General features: G+C 38.0%; 1 protein-coding gene across 1 annotated transcript in view; it reads right to left on the bottom strand.

Annotated features, from left to right (window-relative positions):
* Window positions 1–20,585, bottom strand: part of CycD (cyclin D) — a 78,384-nt gene that overhangs the window by 35,369 nt on the left and 22,430 nt on the right. The gene's annotated exons all lie outside the window — the stretch shown is intronic.

The raw sequence follows: 20,585 nt of genomic DNA, 5'->3' as shown, positions 1-20,585 counted from the left end.
TGGGTTTTTAGGGGCCTTGGACGCGGCTCTAACGGCCTAGAGAAAGTTCTGGCTAGAGGTATTTCACGGCTCTATGGTATTTCTCATGGCGAATATTTGTGGAGAGAACGAGAGCTCGGTCTTGGAGCTGGAACCTTCAGAATATTCTAGGGCAAGCATTTTGCGTGTGTTTTCTCGATGGGGTGGGATGATGGGGATCATCCTGGTTCGAATTTGGTGTATTTCTGAGCTGTAGACACGAATTTGGAAATTTTCTAGCTTCTGTAAACGTAGAAGGATTGGGGGTAACGGGATCTGTGAGAGACGAAGACGTAAGGTGTCGACATCTATGAATTAAATTTGGGATTAAAAGTTAGAGAGCGTCATTGTCTACAATTGTAGCTAAAAATTTTCCAATTTTGTAGTCCACAAATACGAAATCTGACGAGTGTTCAAGTTAGGCAACACATGTGCGTCTATGCCTACTGAAATCTGAAATTAAAATTTAAGTATTATAAGATAGAATCAACAATTTTTAATTATTTAAACTATTAAAAATCTAATCTATCTAAACTATTAAAAATACATAAATAAGGAAAAACAATTGTATGAGGATTAAAATAAGCTTCTATAGCACTGAGATCCCCTACAGTCCAGAGTCTTCTATTGCCTATCACGATCTAGTCTCTCACAAAATATTTATCAAAAGACTAGAACCCAAAATAGAGTGTCATCGGTAATTATTACCCAGGAAATATTACAAATATTATTTAAAAAATTGCGAAAGCTCCTGATCCTCGATATCTGGGGGACAGCACGAGCTAGAGTGCAGTGAAACCGGCACACCTGTCGCGAGACAGGCTGATGCATACAGGAAGCCATGGGCAAATTGGTGAAAGGAAGCGATGTTGCGGATGTTACCCTAAATTCCTCTGCCAATAATCGACCTCGGCGAATGATCCTTCTATCCACCGAGTGAACTCGAATCTCCCGACGCGAGCTCATCGAAAGCAGTGTCCAAGGCACGCCTCTGTTCCTTCATCCGGTAAATCCAATCTTGCACAAACTGTGCTGCCAAAAAACTAACCTACCAGCAAGAAACCTGTCCCCGAAAAGGACCAGAGAGTAAAAACGAGAGGAGAAACCTATCCCAGAGAGCGTCTACGGGGACTGCCTCATGAGCGACCCGGAGAGCCGAGGCCAGGCGGCTTGGATCCCGCGATTAACTTCATAGATTCAATTTCACGCGATTTAAGAAGGGTCGATTTAATTCCAGTTTTCATTCGATTGGCCGACATCATCCTTTCGTCCCAGTTCCGTCGAAATGGAAACCTGCTGGCACCGAACAGACACCTGTCGCGGTCAGGCCACTTTAAGGTAGGCCGACGAAGGAAGAGGACTTGGTTCCGTCGCAAGGTGTGTGCGTTACGATCCTCGCAACAGGTTGTAGCATGTGCTGATAACGACGACGAGTCCGTGACTCTTTGGCAATTTCTGCACGATCTACTTCCGCCTCGGGTGCCAAGGGTAATTAACGGTGCACCGTCGTGCAGAGTCGGTCCACTCTGCCTGAAATTTGCCGCGATAGTATCTTCCCTCCCGTCGGATTTGTCCTTTTGCCGGTGCAATTTTTCCTTTCCACGAATTTCGCCCGATTTTCTTCTTTGGGGGATAAGGAGTATGCTAATTTTTATTTTGACCATCCTTTTTGCTGGTTAATTATCTTCCTTGGTCTCCTATAATTTATTTTTGCTTAGGGTCTCTCGTTTAACGTCTTGTACTATAATAATCGCGATACTATAATAATCTAACTCGTCACGAGCTTTTCCAATGTGATTTGTATTAAGTTTTAATTTTGCAAATTAAATATAATTCGTGATTAAAATTAAATCATAGGGCCAAAGGCTTTTTCAATTTTCTAACCTTTTATTTAACACTAGGTTTACGGACGCTATCTGTATACCTATTTCTAAGGACACCTGCCAAATTCACAGGTAAAGGAAACCACGTGCCTTTTTTTTAACGACTAGTTTAATTTAAAAACAATTATATATTATATTAACCCTTTGCACTCGAAGATTTTTTGGCTAGAGAAGAGTAGAAAATCAAAGATTCTCTATTAAAAATCTGATGATACCACCTTTTTGAGCAGTAAATAAAGAATTTTATAATAATAAAATTGTAGAATTATTTGATTTCGATACCTTAAATTTGATATATTAATTAATATCGATCTTCCAAATTTTATAAAATGGTGACTGAGGGTCACCTCTCGAGTGCAAAGGGTTAACAGTCTTAATATAAGTTAACTAAATCTGTTACTATCGTATAATTGGAGCAACCTTTCCGTCAAATTGACGTGTTCCGTAAATCTAGCGTTAATTAGTCTCTGACATTCTGTTCTCAGTTGCTGAGTCTTTCTATCGTTCCAATTATTTTTATCTCCATTTTCAACGTTTCAATCGTATTTACAAAACCTTCTACAAATTTATACCAAAAAATGATAGTATTTTACTGTTCTCTATTCTTGATATTAATATTCCTATCATCTTCGATCAATTTTATTACCAAAAATTTGCCAAGAATTTCGGGAATTACCTCTGCAGATCGTTAAAATTGGAATATAAGCGACGTAAATGGGAAAGGTTGAAAACTAACCTGTCTTTCGTGGGGAAGGCGATGATCTTAGAGGCTAGCGGCTCGCGGCGGCCATGTCTTGGGCCGATCCGGCCGCCATTCATCCTCCCCCGCACGGCTGCAACGGGAAACCGTTGCGTGGCATTCGTGTTTAATCATCGATAGCTCGCGAGCTTTTTCTCATACGCGTCACGCGCCGCGGGGAATTTAAATGCCAGGAAAGACCGGCCGTAGAAGAAACGAGAGTTTCGAGCGCGTGACAAAGGAATAACAATGAAAAGGGACGGGAAAAGGAGATGCGTGCGAGGGTACCGACGTAACCCTGCGATCGATAGAGGAACGACGGAGGAAAAAAGAGGTGAGGACGAAGGAAAAGAGAGGCAAAACAGGTGGAAAGCAGCAGCTTTACATGCCGGGGTAATTCCCTTCTTTTTTCACGATTCGCGTGCTGCCACCTAATTGCGGCGACAGATGGTCGGCTGGTAGAGCTCTCGAGAGGACGCCATGCAACGGGAGACGCGACCAGGTTATCCAAGATTAGTTCCGAAGCCGAGAACAGGCGAAACGGATCGCCTTCCTCGCCAGCAGAGGCTCCAACTCGTGCTCGAATAAATTAAGAAACCAGCATAAATCATATTCGAGAGAGCCAAGCGAGAGAGTTTGCAGGGGACAGATGTCTGACGACGAACGTCTTCATCTACTGCGAATTTTAACTCCCCCCGTGCACTGCTCCATTTGCATAACGATCCTCAAGAAGATGTACGCACGCGTTATTTGCATTTTCCAGTTTCGGAAAGTAAGTCGAGTAATTATTCTACCCAAGTACGAGCCTCCGGACAAAATTCGTGAAATATCCCCGAGTTAGGCTCTCCAATCCTTTACTTTCAATCGGAATTTTTTTAATTTTGAGAAAACTGTAATTCCGAATGTTTTGCGATTCTTCTAATATCGTGATCTACAATTTTTCATAATTATTTCAATTTATTATAATTTCGTATTTTTTGTAATTTATGTAAAGTTACGATTTCTAATCTTTTACATAATTTTTCTAATATTAAGAATTCGAATTCTTTTGCAAATTTTATACAATTTTTATTTTTAATATTTTGTCTATATAATTTTGAACTTTTTCAACTTCTTATTTTTTGAATTCTCGGTGCTTTTAACAAACTCGAAGTGGATTTTGGAAAAACTATATGTGGCTTAGGCTTTATTTCAGAGAGTATTTTATGTTCACCAATTTATTGGATACGAGAGATTGCTTGTGACATATCAGGTTGTCCCAGAAATTATTGCGCAACTCTGATCATGTTTCCAGTGTTTTAAAACGTTTATTAGATCATTATTCTCTCCCTGCCAAACTATAATTTTAATAAACTATAATTTTTTAATTTTGTATACTAACTGAACCCTCTAAAACCTACCCCATAATTTATTATCAATCCATTTTTAATCCTGACATTAATAAAACAAATAAAGTTATTATTCTACATGTAATAACATTTTATAACGTGACTTTATAAATAATTTCCAATAATTCTTTCAAAATTTCCACTACCATTTCACGTCTTTTAAATTTTATATTAGAATGTAAATATTATGTACCGCTGGTGTAAATTAACACACAGATAAAGGGTGAAAAATACCACGTTTACGTATAATTGATTCCCCGATAGAGATTTTTAATTCGATAAAACATATGTTGCCGCGAATTTACTTTAGACTTATCTCACGAATACTGACAGCTTAATTTTTGCTAAATGTCCGGCCTCTGATACGGGCACTATGCCGTTTTTGCAAACGAAAGAAAAAAAATGGAAAAAGTCTCGTTCCGCGTCTTGCATCGGTGCATCCGTTGGCCTTGTGATCTCTGTTGAAAACCACGCGATTTCCTTATTTTCGTTTTGCATTATTCACATAAGCCTTCTATCTCGAGCTTCGATCGCGAAGCGATGCTTTTTAAAGCGATCTCGAATATTGGGAAACATTGTAACCGGAATAACTCGGGCACGTGTCTATCTTTGAAACGTGTTAGGCACGTTTACAGGCTGTTTCAGAGTTGGCAAAATTATTTCGACGAGGGTAGTACATCCGAAAAATCGTCAGAACGGATGAAACATTGCCACGGAATCTAGCTGTCTAAAAATATTCACACCGTGACACTATTACCCGCGAATATCCGAAATACCGAGACAATATTTTATTGAAAATAGGACACGTTCGTATTTTCAAACCTTGCGAAGCTTTTATCTAGGAATAAATCTCGTTTTCCAATTTTTAGTCTCTGAAAATTTACTCGAATCGAAATTTTAAAATACACCTATCTTTATAAGACTCTTCAAAAGAATTTCAAAAATTCTCGAAGTAATTTAAAAAATTTGGAGAATAATTAAAAGAATTTGTAAACCCTTTCTGAAAATTTCTTCAATTATTCCGCGAATTTTAAGAGACTTCTGAGAATCTCTCGAGGATCATAGAATAATCCAAGAATTTTGCAGAAGAATCCGGAGGATTCGTGTGCCGAGTAAATTTAGAAAAATTGATAAGAAAAATGGTGAAAAATTTCCAGAATGAGTCGAGAATTTTGAAAACAATCCTCGAAATTCACGGAAACCTTAAAGATTCTACAAAAGGCCCCGAGAAGCTCAAGAAGCTGTCAAAATGCCTGCTGGAAGCAACGAAGCTATAGTTTCTGCAATGGCCACATAAGAAGTCACTTCAAAAGCAGCAATAAACTTTATATCATACGATTCACAGATCCCGTAATCTCATTTCCTCGAGGCTTAAGAACCATCGTGGTGTCAAATGTTTCATATACCCAGGTGCCCCTGGACGCATCATGCGTATCGAAGCACGCGTACTCGTGGCAACGCGTAGCACGTGCGATTGAGACTTCCTCAGGACACGTATCCTATCCAATCGGACAATACAGGTGAATGTTCGAATGCTTGATAACCCTTGGTCTAACCCTCGCTTAGAAAAGACACGCGTGTACCTTTCCACAAGCTCGACATCTTTACCAGTCTAGTTAGACATCTAACTTCTGCATAGACACTTAGACAAGCTTTGTGACAACACCAGCCAATGGTTCACGAAGTCCACAAAGTGACTGAGAACATCGAAAGTCGAGTAGAAATAAGATTCAGAATCCTTTTACCTAAACCTAATGTCAAAATTAGGATACTTTGATACCAAGATAATGGATACTCTGGTTTGGAGCCTACTTTTAGGGTACTTCCTGAACTTAAAAGTGACTGAGAATGTTGAAAGATGAGAAAAACTAAGATTTCTGCCTTCAGAATCCTTTTCCTGAACCTAATGTCAAGATTAGGATACTTTGATACAGAGATAATGGGTGCTCTGATTTGGGGCCTACTTCTAGGGCATTTTCTGAGCTTAATAAGGTTCAGATGACTATATCGAAATTTGAGGAAAGATAAGTTCCTGAATCTTTTATGTGCTTAATACGTCTTTAAAAATTGACTTGCTATAACATGTACAGTGTTTCTGCACACTGAACGTGTGATTCTATGAACATAGTGTCATAGACATCAGTCAGGAATACAGAGTTTTAGAGATACTCTGACCAAAGAAGTTTAGAAATCCCAAAGAACACTGCTTTCAATTAGGTCTAACTCTTAGCTAACTCTAACTCTAACCTAATATAACCTAATTCACCTATCTACGCGAAACAAAGAAACCTATCAGTGCACAGTGACTCGTCCACCTAATATTCTGAACCCACAAAGCCCTAACTGAGACTAGGACCAAATACTAACTCTCATAGGCCTCAAAATACACCTCAGATCACAGCCAATAAAAATCTAAAGTATTCCACTGACAGCCCAGGAACAAGCCAGCATCCTAGAACCAGATGCATCTCACGAGAACCCTAACTTAAGCAAATCTTAGAACAAGCACTATCTCTAGCACAGCTGAAAATACAATCCACAGGAGAGGAAATAAAATGCTGAAAAGGAATATTCGTGGAAAAATATTCTATCATACTCCGAGCTGAAGGACAAAGATACACGAAGTACCAGTCAGAATTCTAGAACCAGATGCATGGCACAAAAGTGAAAACAGGTATACCGAGATGATACCAGTTGGAAATCTTACGTGCATCCGTTTCTGACACAAAGAACCCAAAGGAAGATAGAAGAAAGAAGGTAGGCATTAGTGAACCGGTTACCTCGAGATCCCTAGGAATCGCGTGGATTAAGCACGGTTTGAATTAAGCGGAATGATTAAGTGTAACCGAACTATCGCGTGCCTAACCGGTACTTCCAAGGCTCCCTTATCGCGTAGAATCATCAGGAAAAGGCGAACGTCTGACTGGCGAACATCCGCAAACGGCAGCCGACTATATCGAAACCCCATAGGCGCTCGTGGAGCGGAGTGTATTATGCGGGACATGGGCTAACGATCGACAGAAATTAGAAAGGAAATTAATCGGTAATTAATAGTCGAAATAATTGCGCCGGGGAAAATTGGCCGGCTCGTTAGGGCTGCTTATTAATACGGGAAACGCGACAAGATCTGCATGCATAATGACCAACGGGCAGGTGATGGTGGTTGAATTCAGACTGGATCGACATTGGATACTTCTGCAAGGACTGTTGCTTATTTCGCATTGGTGTATTCCCTTTAGGCTAACCACGGTTCCTTTGTTATTTTCGTTCTTGGAATTAAGTGGAACATGATTTACCTTGAGTCTCGCTCGTGATATCGAGGGCTCAACGTGTGAGAGAGTCGAAGAGTCTTGGTCGAAATTGCGAAAGAGGAAGAGCAACGTATCAGATTGATTTTGATACTAGTTGTCTTCCGCTGATTAAGTATCTTCGTGCAAGCTTTTCGGTTGGAGTTAAGAATCTGTTCACGTGTAAGTATGTTTCTGGGACTATTGGAAGGTAGGTCTGAGCTCTAGTTTCTCTTAGACCTTAGATCTGAGAATTTAGAGTCTATAGAGAATCTTAGATCTGGGAATTTAGAGTCTATAGAGAATCTTAGGTCTGGGAATTCAAAGTCTGTAGAAAATCTTAGATCTGAGAATCTAGAGTTTCTAGAGAATCGTAGATCTGAGAATCTAGTAATTTCTAGAGAATCGTAGGTCTGAGAATCTAGAGTCTCTAGAGAATCACAGATCTGAGAATCTAGAGTTTCTAGAGAATCGTAGATCTGAGAATCTAGTAATTTCTAGAGGATCGTAGGTCTGAGAATCTAGAGTCTCTAGAGAATCTTAGACCTGAGAATTTAGAGTCTCTAGAGAATCTTAGATCTGAGAATCTAGAGAATCGTACATTTGAGAATTTAGTGTCTCTAGGGAATCGTAGATGTGAGAATTTAGTCTCTAGAGGATCGTAGATCTGAGAATCTAGAGAATCGTAGATGTGAGAATTTAGTCTCTAGAGAAGCTTAAATCTGAGAATCTAGAGAGCCTAGGGATCTGAGAATCTTTTAGATCTGAGCTTAGTTCGTTGGTCAAGTTGGTTTGAATCATTATAATCTGTTTATTTGTCTGTGTTTCACTTGAAATATTAGGAACTGGAGATCCTCAGTCAGAAAGTGATACTTTGATCAAAGTTATCAAGTTTGAGAGTCCTCTATCTTAATAGAAGATAGAGGTCTAACTGTTCAGGAGCTTCGCATCAGATGTTGTCAGACATATCGACAATACGTAAATGTCTATCGCAGGAAGAAATTAATTTAAGAGATCTTCATGGTCTGATCGATAAGCTGTTCAGATTAGCCCGAGTCGGAAGGCAGAGGTTCATAGACGAAGTTCAATAGAGTCGACTTTAAGGTTTCAAGAAATTGAATCCCTTTGGAGGTCTTCGATCGGCAGGAGACCACGCAGAACGAAGTCTAAAGGGTCTTCCTGATACGACAAAAGCTGAAAAGAAGGGGTCAACTTCACAGCTGCTCCTTCTCCCACTCTGCACGTTTCGTGCAACATGGTGCATACGAATTTGCACGTGGTTCGAAACGCGTCGACGCTATGGGGTGTGACAAAAGTTATTTGCACCGATAAATCTCGAAAAAATGCCAATGTTGCTGAAATTTCCTTGATTTGAGAGTACGACGAATGGAAATATACTTATCACGCGAGCCATCTTCGTGTATATCAACGTTTGATTAATTTAAAGTATCTTTATGACTTGCAGAAATAATTAAGCCAATTCTACTTAAAAGAGGAAGAATAATTTCAACGTCTTATCAGAAATTGCTGAACCAAGTCTCATTATGTTGTTACATAATCCAATGAAAAGTAGCGAAGCTTGCAAAAAGACATATTTATTGAGAAAATAATAATTTTGCTCCTCGTTTCATCGTACTTTATTGACTAATTATTTTATTGAAATAATATTAATTTTATACAAATTTGGAATGAACTAATTCGACTAAATAATTTGCCATGTATTTCGAAGATTAGATACTTTTGTATATATCTACGTGTAACAGGTAAATAATTAAAAGATAAAATAAGAAAGAGGAAGTTGTTAACACATTATAGAAGAACACTGCCAAGTTTGCCCAAGAGATTTCATAAAGCACTAAGCAGCATTTTGAGGAAAAGAAATTGGTCATCCTTATCTACAGGAAGTGTATTTTTAGTCAAAGGACTGTTTCACTCATTATATCAGGATTATTAGCCAAAATATCTGAGAAGAATTCAGAAGACAAAGACAGTAAGTGAAGCAATAACAATAACAATAATATAAAACAAATTGTGACATTGTGCATAATTATGAACATAAATTAAAACAACTAATCCTTCTGATACCTACTTGGACAAGACTCACCCACTTGATACACACCTGAACCTGATAGATTGCTCAGCCATCAAGTTTCTGACGAGTTCCTAATTTCCTAACCTCAAACTCATTTACTATAGATCACTATAGACACATCCCCTATGCAATAATAATCTCTCCAGACACCTATTACAACAAAGATTCGCAATTAATACAGATTAATAAAGATCACACTCCTCAAAAATCAAATCCCTTGTAAGGAATCATCCTAACCTCAAATTCAATTACAATGGATGTCCCATAGAACCCCATTACCCTGTATACGAGAATAACATCTACCAAAGCCTGACATACATGTCCTCATCTCTGCAAACACCTACCAAAGCCTGACACGTCCTCAAAGTCGCATTCCTCAGAAGCCAAGTCAGCCACGAGTAACCCTAACCTCTACCCCAATTACACGACACCAAAGCCACCCAAGTATCGTAACCACGTACCAAACAGCACGCACTCGTAGAACCTCTTAACAGCATAACAAGCCCGGCTTCCTCGCATATCAGCTGAAACAAATGCACATTTGCATAAACATCCGCAGCGGAGACGTCATCGCGGCTAAAAACAGTGCAGTCTCTCGTTCCGGACTGTGATCCGCGACTGTGTAGCGATGGAATCGGCTCGACTCGCACCTGATACGTCGACCGATCAACAGGTGACGCTTTCCACTACAATTACGCCGCACCTGGCCCACATCCGCGCGAACATCGAGCCCTGTGTCCTCATACGCGACACGCCGGGTCGCTTTCACAGCCTCCTCTCAGCCTCGGAGGCTGGGTCCACGAGTCGAACACACCCAGTATGCACCGGAGAGGATTTCCAGCGGGGTTTCCTGGCTCTCCGCGGAAGAAAGGGGTGTGTGCTCGTCCGTCGTCGCATTCAGAGATGCAGCTGCCTCTGGGCGTCGGGCACGGGCCCGGTGCAACCCTCAAAGGGCCAGGACACCAGCACCTGGCCCTCACCTGCTCCCCTCCTATTTCTGCGGCTTCTGCAGCGGTGCACGGGGGCCAGCCGGCCGGAATTCGCCTCTATGGGTATTTTCGCGTGGCCAAAGTGTCGCTGTGTATCCTGCCACCCTGCGCAGAGTCCTCGTGGCCTTTTGCTCGTGCGACCTTCCTGTCCACGCGGCTACCGAGGCTCTGCCTTTCAGCTCGGAAGCTCTCCTTCTGCTCCCCTGGGAAGGTGCAGGCTTCCTGTCGCTGGTGCTGCCCTCTGACACCGGAACTACACGGAGGATGAGAACAGGAAGCTCGTGTTTCTTGAGCTCTGTATGCATTTCAACTCGTTCTTGCTCCAGGATTCGGATTTTGGGTTTTGTTTTTATGCTTCCTCGTTGAAACAGGAAATTTATTGGGTAGATGGTAGTATCCCACGTGGGATACTCAATTTCGACTGCTTTCGAGCCCTGTCTACTCGGTCCAGAGGAAGTCTACTGTTCTGGGGTCAGCTGTTCAGATGAGACATGTCTGAGAAGAAGTTTTTAATTCTTTACCCACGGAATCCCTGCATATCGATAATGAAAGGACAGTAGATATTCCCTATAGTTCGTCACTGGTGTACCGCAATTCGCAACCCCGTCGCAAGCCTGCCTCGTTTCCGGGGTCGCCACTGAATGCCGTAATTTCACCCGGTGTCCGTCGTTCGATCGATAAACTTTTTCGTGCCTGTTGCACGCGTGCCGGTGCATGTGCATTCCGGCGTGTTGCAGGTGCACCACGCCCTCGGCTACCACCTTCCTGTTTATTTTCCGATGATTAGTCAGCGGTCTATGTCACCCCTCTCGATTTTATCCGCCACCCACCCTCCTTCTGCTAGCTCCCGTTCCTTTTCTCCCCCGGTTTTTGCATCCCCTTTTTCCCCGTTTTGCTACACGTCTCGTCGAGCACGGGGCGAAACCAGCTGACACCGAGTTTACTGTCACCGGGGGTGACGAAATTGCCCTCAAAACAGCAATTACCCTTTCAACTGTTTCGATTGCTTTACGAAACGATTATCTCACTGGCCACCCCCGACTTTGTCGCTGGTTGGGCGCGAAACCAGGTGCGCGGGCAAATTGGGGTGGATTTTTCTTGGACTGTTGAATATAGTATAAGTAGTGTTTTGATTTTAGGAAGTGGGGTTAAGGTTCAGGTTCAGTGGAATTTATTGGACTTTGGTGCAGGTGGTTTGTGTGATGAGTTATTTCTCAAGAAATTGAAGGGTAATGTAAATCGATGATTTTTAAAAATAAAATTGGTAGAATATTTTTGAGACTTGCATAAAATTATAGGGATTATAATCTTGGAGGAAAGTATATTTTTAGGATGGAGGGAGATGGAATATTTTTGAGGTTAGTTTGCGACGTTCTAATAGTGGCGCACAGGCGGCAGCACTGTCGCGGTTACGGCATATGAATGGCATAGAATTCTTGCAAATGCAAGCAAGATTGTAGAGTAGAAATAGGACTTACTAGTTTTATTAGAATTTAAGATTTTCTTGAAGTAATTTTATATCGGTTAGAGTGTGCATGCGAGGAAGTGGAATTCATTAGGATGTAGGAAGTAATGGAAAGATACGAAGTTAATTGGCGTGAGCTTACTATGTGAACGTAATACGAGGCTTTGCCATTTTAGAAATTAATATGAAACAAATATTTTACACTTTTATTTACTTCCTGCATTTCCACGTCTAGTATAATTTAAAAAATTGCGCAACTAATGCAATTTTATTGAAAAATGAAATAAAGCCTGAAGGTAACTAAATATTACTAGTGAAAATTGACTAGTGATAATACTAGTGAAATACGTCTTTAGGTTTGACTCTCTGTTAGTATCCCTTTAGGTGAGATACTTATAGTCAATTATAGCAATTATCTATTTAATTTTTAAATTTTGTAACGAACTTACAATTTATTTCCTATTTCCTTTGCAATTTTAATTTAATTATTAATATAGTTCTCACCAGAAAATGAAAATGAAATATTTTTGTGAAATAGGGAATTAATGGTGCCGTCTAGTGTTTATTAATCTTTGCAAGAAATTAGCTATTCTAAACCGTACCATGGCTCGACAGATATTTATTGTGTACAATATGATAATGAGATATCGTGTACCAATTTTACTGATGTGCTGGATCTAGGTCACTAATCTTCTAATGATCCAGTGTCATTCCTAGAGTAGGAATGCAGTTACACTCTGCGAACATTCATTTAGATAAATGGAACAAACATACACATGTTTGCATATCCTGCTGTCACATGGAACGGTGAAATACAAACTGATAATTAGCGAGTTAATCAGTACGATCGTTAATGTTTGTTCTAAGACGACAATAGTGTAATGAAATGATTAGAACTGAGACTCTATGCTTTCTGTCTTCAACACCTGTGATCGCAAACGTGGTAGTAAACAATATTAAAACAGAAGAATTACGTTCCTCCTATTTCATCATTTCCCATTAATTTTCCATTAATCGATAATATTCCAAATTTTAATAGAAAAATATTTTCAAAGACACGAGTCAAATATGCAAAATAATTATGCAACATAAGACCCCATAAATATCTTACGTAATTACATTACAAATAATAAATAACACACAAAGATACCATAATCGAGAAGCTCAATGGATTTTCCCTATCTGTATACTTCCTCCAAAAACGAGATAAATACAGAAAATATCACAAGTCTATAGAATCTTCACAAATTTCCAATCCTATCTAACCTCACATATTAGATTGACCAATAAGTAGTTCCAGATTTCTGCACCAGATGCTGCTGTCTTGTTTGTCAGCAGTGTCCCTAACCTATTAACATGCTACTCGGAACTACACGGTTGTCTACGAGATGGCGAAAGGTCACGCGTCAAAACAGCCAATAAAACAATTACCCAACATAACCTCCTATAATTTCAAAAATAAATTATCACTAACTTATACCAGAAATATCCACATTACACTCTCCACCTATAAAATCAATCCCAGATCAATCAATCCTCGTTACCTTCGTCTAATTAACCCCCTCTAACCTCCAAGCCTCGAAATATCCCAAAACCTAACCTAAAATATCCGCAATAAAAATCGGATCGCGAAGAAAAATAAATTGAAAGAAAAATGCCACGAAATCGACCATGAGTTGCGTCCACGATCGAGCAACGGACTCGAGAGTGGCTGGAAATTAAATAACGTTCCCCGGTATCAGCCGTTATCTATTTAGGCTTGCTCAGGCTATCGCTTGTTTGCCCGGGAAGCCCAGTTACGCTTTCGTGTTCTCGAAAAGCAGGAATTCGTAGCGCTATGCTGGCCATCGGCTCTGTTTCCCACTCGTGTGGTATTTAAAACCCACCAAGGACCGGTACATGTTCCGATTTCTCAACCGCGGAGGAATTCTTCTGGTCCCTAGCTTGGCGAAACGATTCGTGTTCCTGGTGTCGTCGTCTTGACTCTGCGCAATTCGACTCTCCGCGTCTTTGTTCGCAGTTTAGACGGCCCTGGACGATGATTTCAATGGAATTGGGTATTTTCAATGAGGGATCGCTGCAGTTGGACAGCTGTAGTAAGGTTTTTAGGTTAGGTTCGCAGATTTGAGTTGCAGTACTGCGGGTGGCTTTATAAACGGACTGTTTTTGGAGATTTACGAATGTGGTGGGGTAAAATTGTAGGATTTTTATATGCGTAGTGTGACACCTTCTTAGGTGTTCGTGTGTATAGTGTGGATAATAAGATATTTTGGTTCTGAGGAGTGTATGTAGGAAAATAAATACGAGCAAAGTTTTAATATGTATGAAATGTAGTATAGGCAGTATGAAAATATAGTTGTACATAGTATAGCAAGATTGTAATACTATATATAGTGTAGCAAGTTTTCAATACTGTATATGGTATAGTAAAATTTTCATAATTAATATTGAGTGATGTAGAATATAATATAGAATAATATACGATATTAAAATATTGCTATAGTGTAGGCAATAGTAAAATTTTAATATATTATAGAAAATATTACAACCTTATTATATTATATTATATATAACAAGATTGTAATATTCTCTATAGTATAACAAAATTTTACTATTGCCTACGCTATAGCAATATTTTAATATCGTATATTATTCCATATTATATTCTATATCACTCAATATTAATTATGAAAATTTTACTATACCATAAACAGCATTGAAAACTTGCCACACTATAATAAAATAAAAATTTGTTAATATTCAATATTATTTTAATATAATATCAATATATTGCTATATTATAGGCAATAGTAAAATTCTGGTATACTATAGAGAATGTTACAATCTTGCTATATATAATATAACATAATAAGATTGTAATATTTTCTATAATATGTTAAAATTTTACTATTGCCTATAATATAGCAATACATTGATATTATATTAAAATAATATTGAATATTAACAAATTTTTAATTGTACATATATAATATAAAAATATTTTATACTATACTATACTATAGCAAAATTCTGACATTGTGCATATTATACAGGGATTGCAGAATGTTTAAATTGTATATACCATAAAATTTTTTACTATACACTAGAGCAACGTTAAAAAATTTATGTGCACATAATATTTCTGGATTTCACACTTTTTTATGGTGGCTGGAGACCTAATTAATATGGGACTAGAATTTCTTGAGGATTTTCTTTTGTACTGACTATAAAACCAAAGGCTGAGAATTCTTTCCTATGAAAGATAATAGGAACTATCGTATCGACATTACATTACTTGAACCCCCGTAACGAAGAGAATCTCCATCGCCATCTAGACCACCATAAAAACGAGCGAAGCATTTTCTTTCCCAACGAAAGCAGAAATAGATTTCCCAGACTTACTCATCGACCACCCTCGAGCAATAATAGCCACCAATAAAACGTATTAATATAATGTGACCAAGAAGAACAGACACGTCAACACCGCGTTTCTCACCTCTCCACCGCCATCTTCCTTCCAAGTCCCGATATATCTTCAACAAAGGCTCTTGTAAATCAGACCACCCAGGAAATTTTGCAACGTTCCCCATCCCCGTGTAGCTCGATCTGACATTTTAATCGAAGGTGACGCGAATTCCAGAGATTATTTTCAGCCGACGTCCCTCAGCAGTTTCCAGGCTGATTCATGGAATCGATCAAATTATACAACGATAAATCGTCCGGCCTCTCTTTGCCTCTGAGCTTCTTCAATTATCCATGTAACGTCGAGATTTATCGCTGCTTTATCGATTTTTCAAGTCCTCCTGGCGACGATAATAGAGGATACGTGACTGCTCTGTTGATGTTGATAGACCTGGTCTAGTTGGATCTAGCTTAATTCGATGATAGTTGATGACTGATTATTTTTAACGAGAATGAAAGAAGATTAGGTGTATTGAGACAAATTATGCTAAAGATCGTGGATCACAGATGTGACTCGTGTACTTTTTAATACTATGTAATTTTTTTAATTTTAGGGATAATATTGTAATAAGGTATTAGGTACAGGTATAAGTATAGTGAGATCTGCTTTCGATAAATAAATAAATACTATACAACATATATAATACTATATAAATAAATACTATATATATTTATATATAATACAATATAAATAAATAAATAAATAGTGTGGAACAGGTCCCAATAATAGCAATACCAGCTGATATTTGATTTCTAATCGATTTTAGAATCGATTTTCAATCGATTTATGATTCGACTTCGAATAGATCTATGATTCGACTTACAATCGATTTATCGACCTATGATTTGACTTCCAGCCGATCTATCGAAATATGATTCGATTTCCAATCAATTTGTCGGCCTATGATTCGACTTTCAATCGATTTATCGACCTATGATTCGACTTCCAATCGATCTACGATTCGACTTCCTATCGATCTACGATTCAACTACCAAACCATCTATCGACCTATGATTCGACTTCCAATCGATCTATCGACCTATGATTCAACTTCCAATCGATTTATAGACCTATGATTTGACTTCCAGTCGATCTATTGACCAATAATTCGACTTCCCGTCGATCTATCGACCTATGATTCGACTTCCCGTCGATCTATCGACCTATGATTTGTTTTCCAATCGATTTATCGACCTATGATTTGTTTTACAATTGATTTATAAGTCTATGATCCAACTTCCAGTAGATCTATCGACCTATGATTCAACTTCCAGTCGATATATCAACCTATAATTCGACTTCCAATCGATCCATCGACTTATGCTTCGACTTCCAAATATAAATTCAATTTCCAATAGACAAAATTCGATTCCTAACAAAAATGAAATTTCCATGGACATTTTTGTTTCACGAAGAAATTAAATAATAACTACAATCAAAGTTCCATCATCCTTTCTCTCTCTCTCTTTCTTTCTCTCTCTCTCCCTTCGAGATTCTTACAAGAGACAAAAGCCTGGCAAATTTAAATGATTCACGACATTGACAATTTTTCAGCAACCTCGAGATTGTTGGCTTTTATCGATTAAATAACAGAACCTGCGAGATCCTCTCGATAGCATCGATTTTTATCTGATAACGTACAGTACGTTCGCATTCGAGTTTTTAATAAATTGACAATGCCATTTGGGGCCAGATTAGATAGTAAATAAAGAACCGTCTGCTGATTGTTTGCGAAATTTTTTACCTCAAATTTTTACTTACGTCCGCTGCAAACCTGATGTAAATTCGTGATGTGCCATTTAAAAAAATATTTTTTCATCTACACAATCTCGACCTACTCCGTTCCACAAGCTTACACCAATATTAACTCTGCAATCAATATCTTGACAGATCTACTATACCGAAGAAAAAAGAAAAAATCAAATTTCAATCATACTTACAATTTATTAAGTACCTACCTACATTCGTCATATCAACATTTACTGTATTACGAAATTTTCGAGTTCCATTTCAGAAATGATCAACGTGTACCTATCTTTGCAAATGTGAATGTATTCTCAATACAATTTTCAACAGAATTAAAAAGATATATTAAGAAACCTGAGAATCCTGTATAAATAAACTACTATTCTCGAAATATTAATTTCCCAAATATAAAAGCAAAGAAAATTTTTCACATAGTATTGAGAAACATGAAACGCAATTACATGCAGCAATATTTTCCTAGCCCCTCCACCAACAAATTAAAAAAAAAAAAAAAAGAACTCAAGGTGTTTCAAATTTAAAAATAAAGAGCAAAAGAAGAAGTAACTCAAAACATCCCAAATTTAAAAAGAAAAAGGAAAAGAAAAAGAAACTCAAAACATCCCAAATTTAAAAATAAAAAGGAAAAGAAAAAGAAACTCAAAACTTTCCAAATTTAAAAATAAAAAGGAAAAGAAAAAGGAACTCAAAACGTCCCAAAATTAAGAATAATAAACTGAAAAGAATAATATACTATACTCAAATAAAACACAATTATCATCAACAATATTCTTCTATCTCCCACCCACCACAAAAGAGAAAAAAGAAAGGGAAAAAAATTAAAAATATCCGAAATTGAAAAATAAAATATCGAAAAAGGGAAGGTGCAAATGTAGATATCTGGAAATCTACAGCCACGAAGGCACAAGTGCACTGGAAAAAACCAAAGAGCAGAAGGCAGGGTTGCTGAAGTACACGAGAGACCGTGAACACGGAATAAGCAAGAAAATTCCCTGCGTCTGCTGTAATTCTTACATTCCATGAATGTCGAACGAGCCGTGTGACACCTTCGCATACGTTGCACACGTCCGCGACGAAAACAACCGAAACACGCGTGAACGTCGGATCGCATGATAATCGGCAAGGCTATCGATGGGACAGGTTATCAGCTGCTCGAGATTCGGCCATTTAACGGTCCTCGCCGACGAGGAAACGAGAAATAGTGGCGTCCGATGCAGATAACGTGTCCTATTTCAAACTGTTTTCGCCAAACGCCCCGACGGAGGGGAAGCGTGCCGTAAAATTTCTCCTATGAAAGTTTCATGGCATTAGCATATATAGACACGCGAATCGATGCTGGCCCGCGATACATTTTAACGAGAAAAGGAAATTCGAGGCACCGTTTCGCTGAATTTCATTCAACTGCCATTTTTTCCTCGAGATCCCTCGTTGGGATTGCGAGCAGCGGAGAAAGGAACGGCGAGAGTGAGAACGAAGATTTGGAGGTTAGGATTCGGGGATTTTCTTGTAACGAGAATGTCACTAGTGGGTTTCTTAACATTTCTGATTGTTAGTCATTGATTGACTAAATGGGGTGAATTATTAGATGATCTTTTTCTGAATTAGTTTTGCTGCCAAAGGACTATTATGTTTGATTAAAATGTTAGGTGTAATAGGGAATTGTTAATTCGTTATTTAATCTTGGAATTATTAATTGTATTTTAATTGATACTGCAGTGGGAAGAAATAATGATTTTGTATTGCATATAATTGCTAGAGATGAATAATATCAGAAAAGGGGTTGAATGTGAAGATGTTAAGGCTCTAGGGATTTTTTTGTAACTAGAATTTCACTAGTGGATTTATTAATGTTTGTAATTATTAGTTATTGACTGACTAACTAAGATGAATTATTAGATAATCTTTTTCTGAATTAGTTTTGCTGTCAATGGAGTGTTATTTTTTACTAAAATTTTAGGTGTGCTGGGGAATTGTTAATTCGTTATTTAATTTTGGAATTATTAATTATATTTCAATTAATACTGTAATGAGAATAACAATGATTCTGTATTGCATATAAATGCAAGAGACGAATAATATCAGGAAAGGGATTGAATGTGAAAATGTTTAGACTCTAGGGATTCTTTTGTAACCAAAATTTCACTAGTGAATTTGTTAACCTTTCTAATTGTTAATTATTGGTGATTATTAGATAATCTTTTTCTACCTTAGTTTCGCTGCCAATGAACTATTATTTCTGCTTGAAATGTTAAATGTATTAAGGAATTGTTAATTCGCTATTTAAATTTGAAATAATTAATTATATCTTAATTAATACACTGCAGTGGGAAAAAATAATAATTCTGTATTGGATATAATTGCAAAAGACGAATATTAGGAGGAAAGGGGTTGAATGTGAGGATGTTGAGACTTTGGGGATATTTTTGTAACTAGAATTCGACTAGTGTACTTCTTGTTACATCATTTGATTGATTTTAATTGACATTAAATATTAACTAATTCTTTCTCTTACTTTTATAATCAGTTACCTATTTATTTTTCCTTTTCTTATTAAAATATCGAAAGATTGGGATAATCGATGCATGTTACTTCAAATTCCATACGGAAATGAAACTTTCCAAGCAGAAATTTCTGGCATAAGTACTTTCCACGTAAAACGATAACATCTTAACAGTGTAGCTCCACCAATATTATCTCCCAAGTAAAATTTGTTATTTTAATAAAAATCTAATCTCGTAATCAAGTGTTCCTAACAAATACTCGAATTGATACATGTACACATAACGACATCCAGAAAATTCTCCTCGAATCCATAACCTCCGGCAAAAGGTATTTAAAAGCCAACCAGAAAGCTCATATCGTAAACGAAAAATTTGTCGAGCTAACGTTATGTACCAAGTAAATAATCACACAAACGAAAAAAAACCTAAACATACGAGATCATATTTTCAAAGCTATATTTACCTCGTTTGAGACAACCTTGCAATCAAAGCAAAGTTCAAATATCTCCGCATGAAATTAAGAAAAGAAGAAAAAAAGAAAAATAGAAAAATCCAAGAAATCCACGAAAATCGTGGGACCACTTTCGGAGAGCATTCTTCCACGATTCGAAAAATTTACAAAGAGAGCCGAAGCACTTATCGTCGTTTAATTTATCGCGCGGAGATTTTTGTCTGCAGATAGAAAAAGGTGGAGAGATAGCCGCATGACTTTGCACCGAAAACCTAGTCGCGACACTCCGCTGCTCTACCTGAGACTTATCGTGTAAGAAGGTGCAATTAACGATAAGCCCTGGTGTGTTTCATTAACGCGCCGTGTTTTATCGTGAAAAGGTGATAGTGCTTACTAACAGGACTTTCCTTCCTTGTCCAATCGACCACAGTTGGGAAGATCGTGTGGCTCGATAGTTCTGTATTGTCAGAAGCTATCGAACAGAGTGGGAAAAATTCTTTGGGTACACTTTGCCATGTACTTACGTATCTAGCAACGTGGATTTG

This window comes from Eufriesea mexicana, unplaced genomic scaffold (genome assembly GCF_001483705.2).
Source record: "Eufriesea mexicana isolate 0111107269 unplaced genomic scaffold, ASM148370v2 scaffold5212, whole genome shotgun sequence".
In the NCBI taxonomy this organism is placed as follows: Eukaryota; Metazoa; Arthropoda; class Insecta; order Hymenoptera; family Apidae; genus Eufriesea; species Eufriesea mexicana.
The sequence above is the reverse complement of the archived record's forward strand: the minus strand, read 5'-3'. Positions and strand labels throughout refer to the sequence as shown.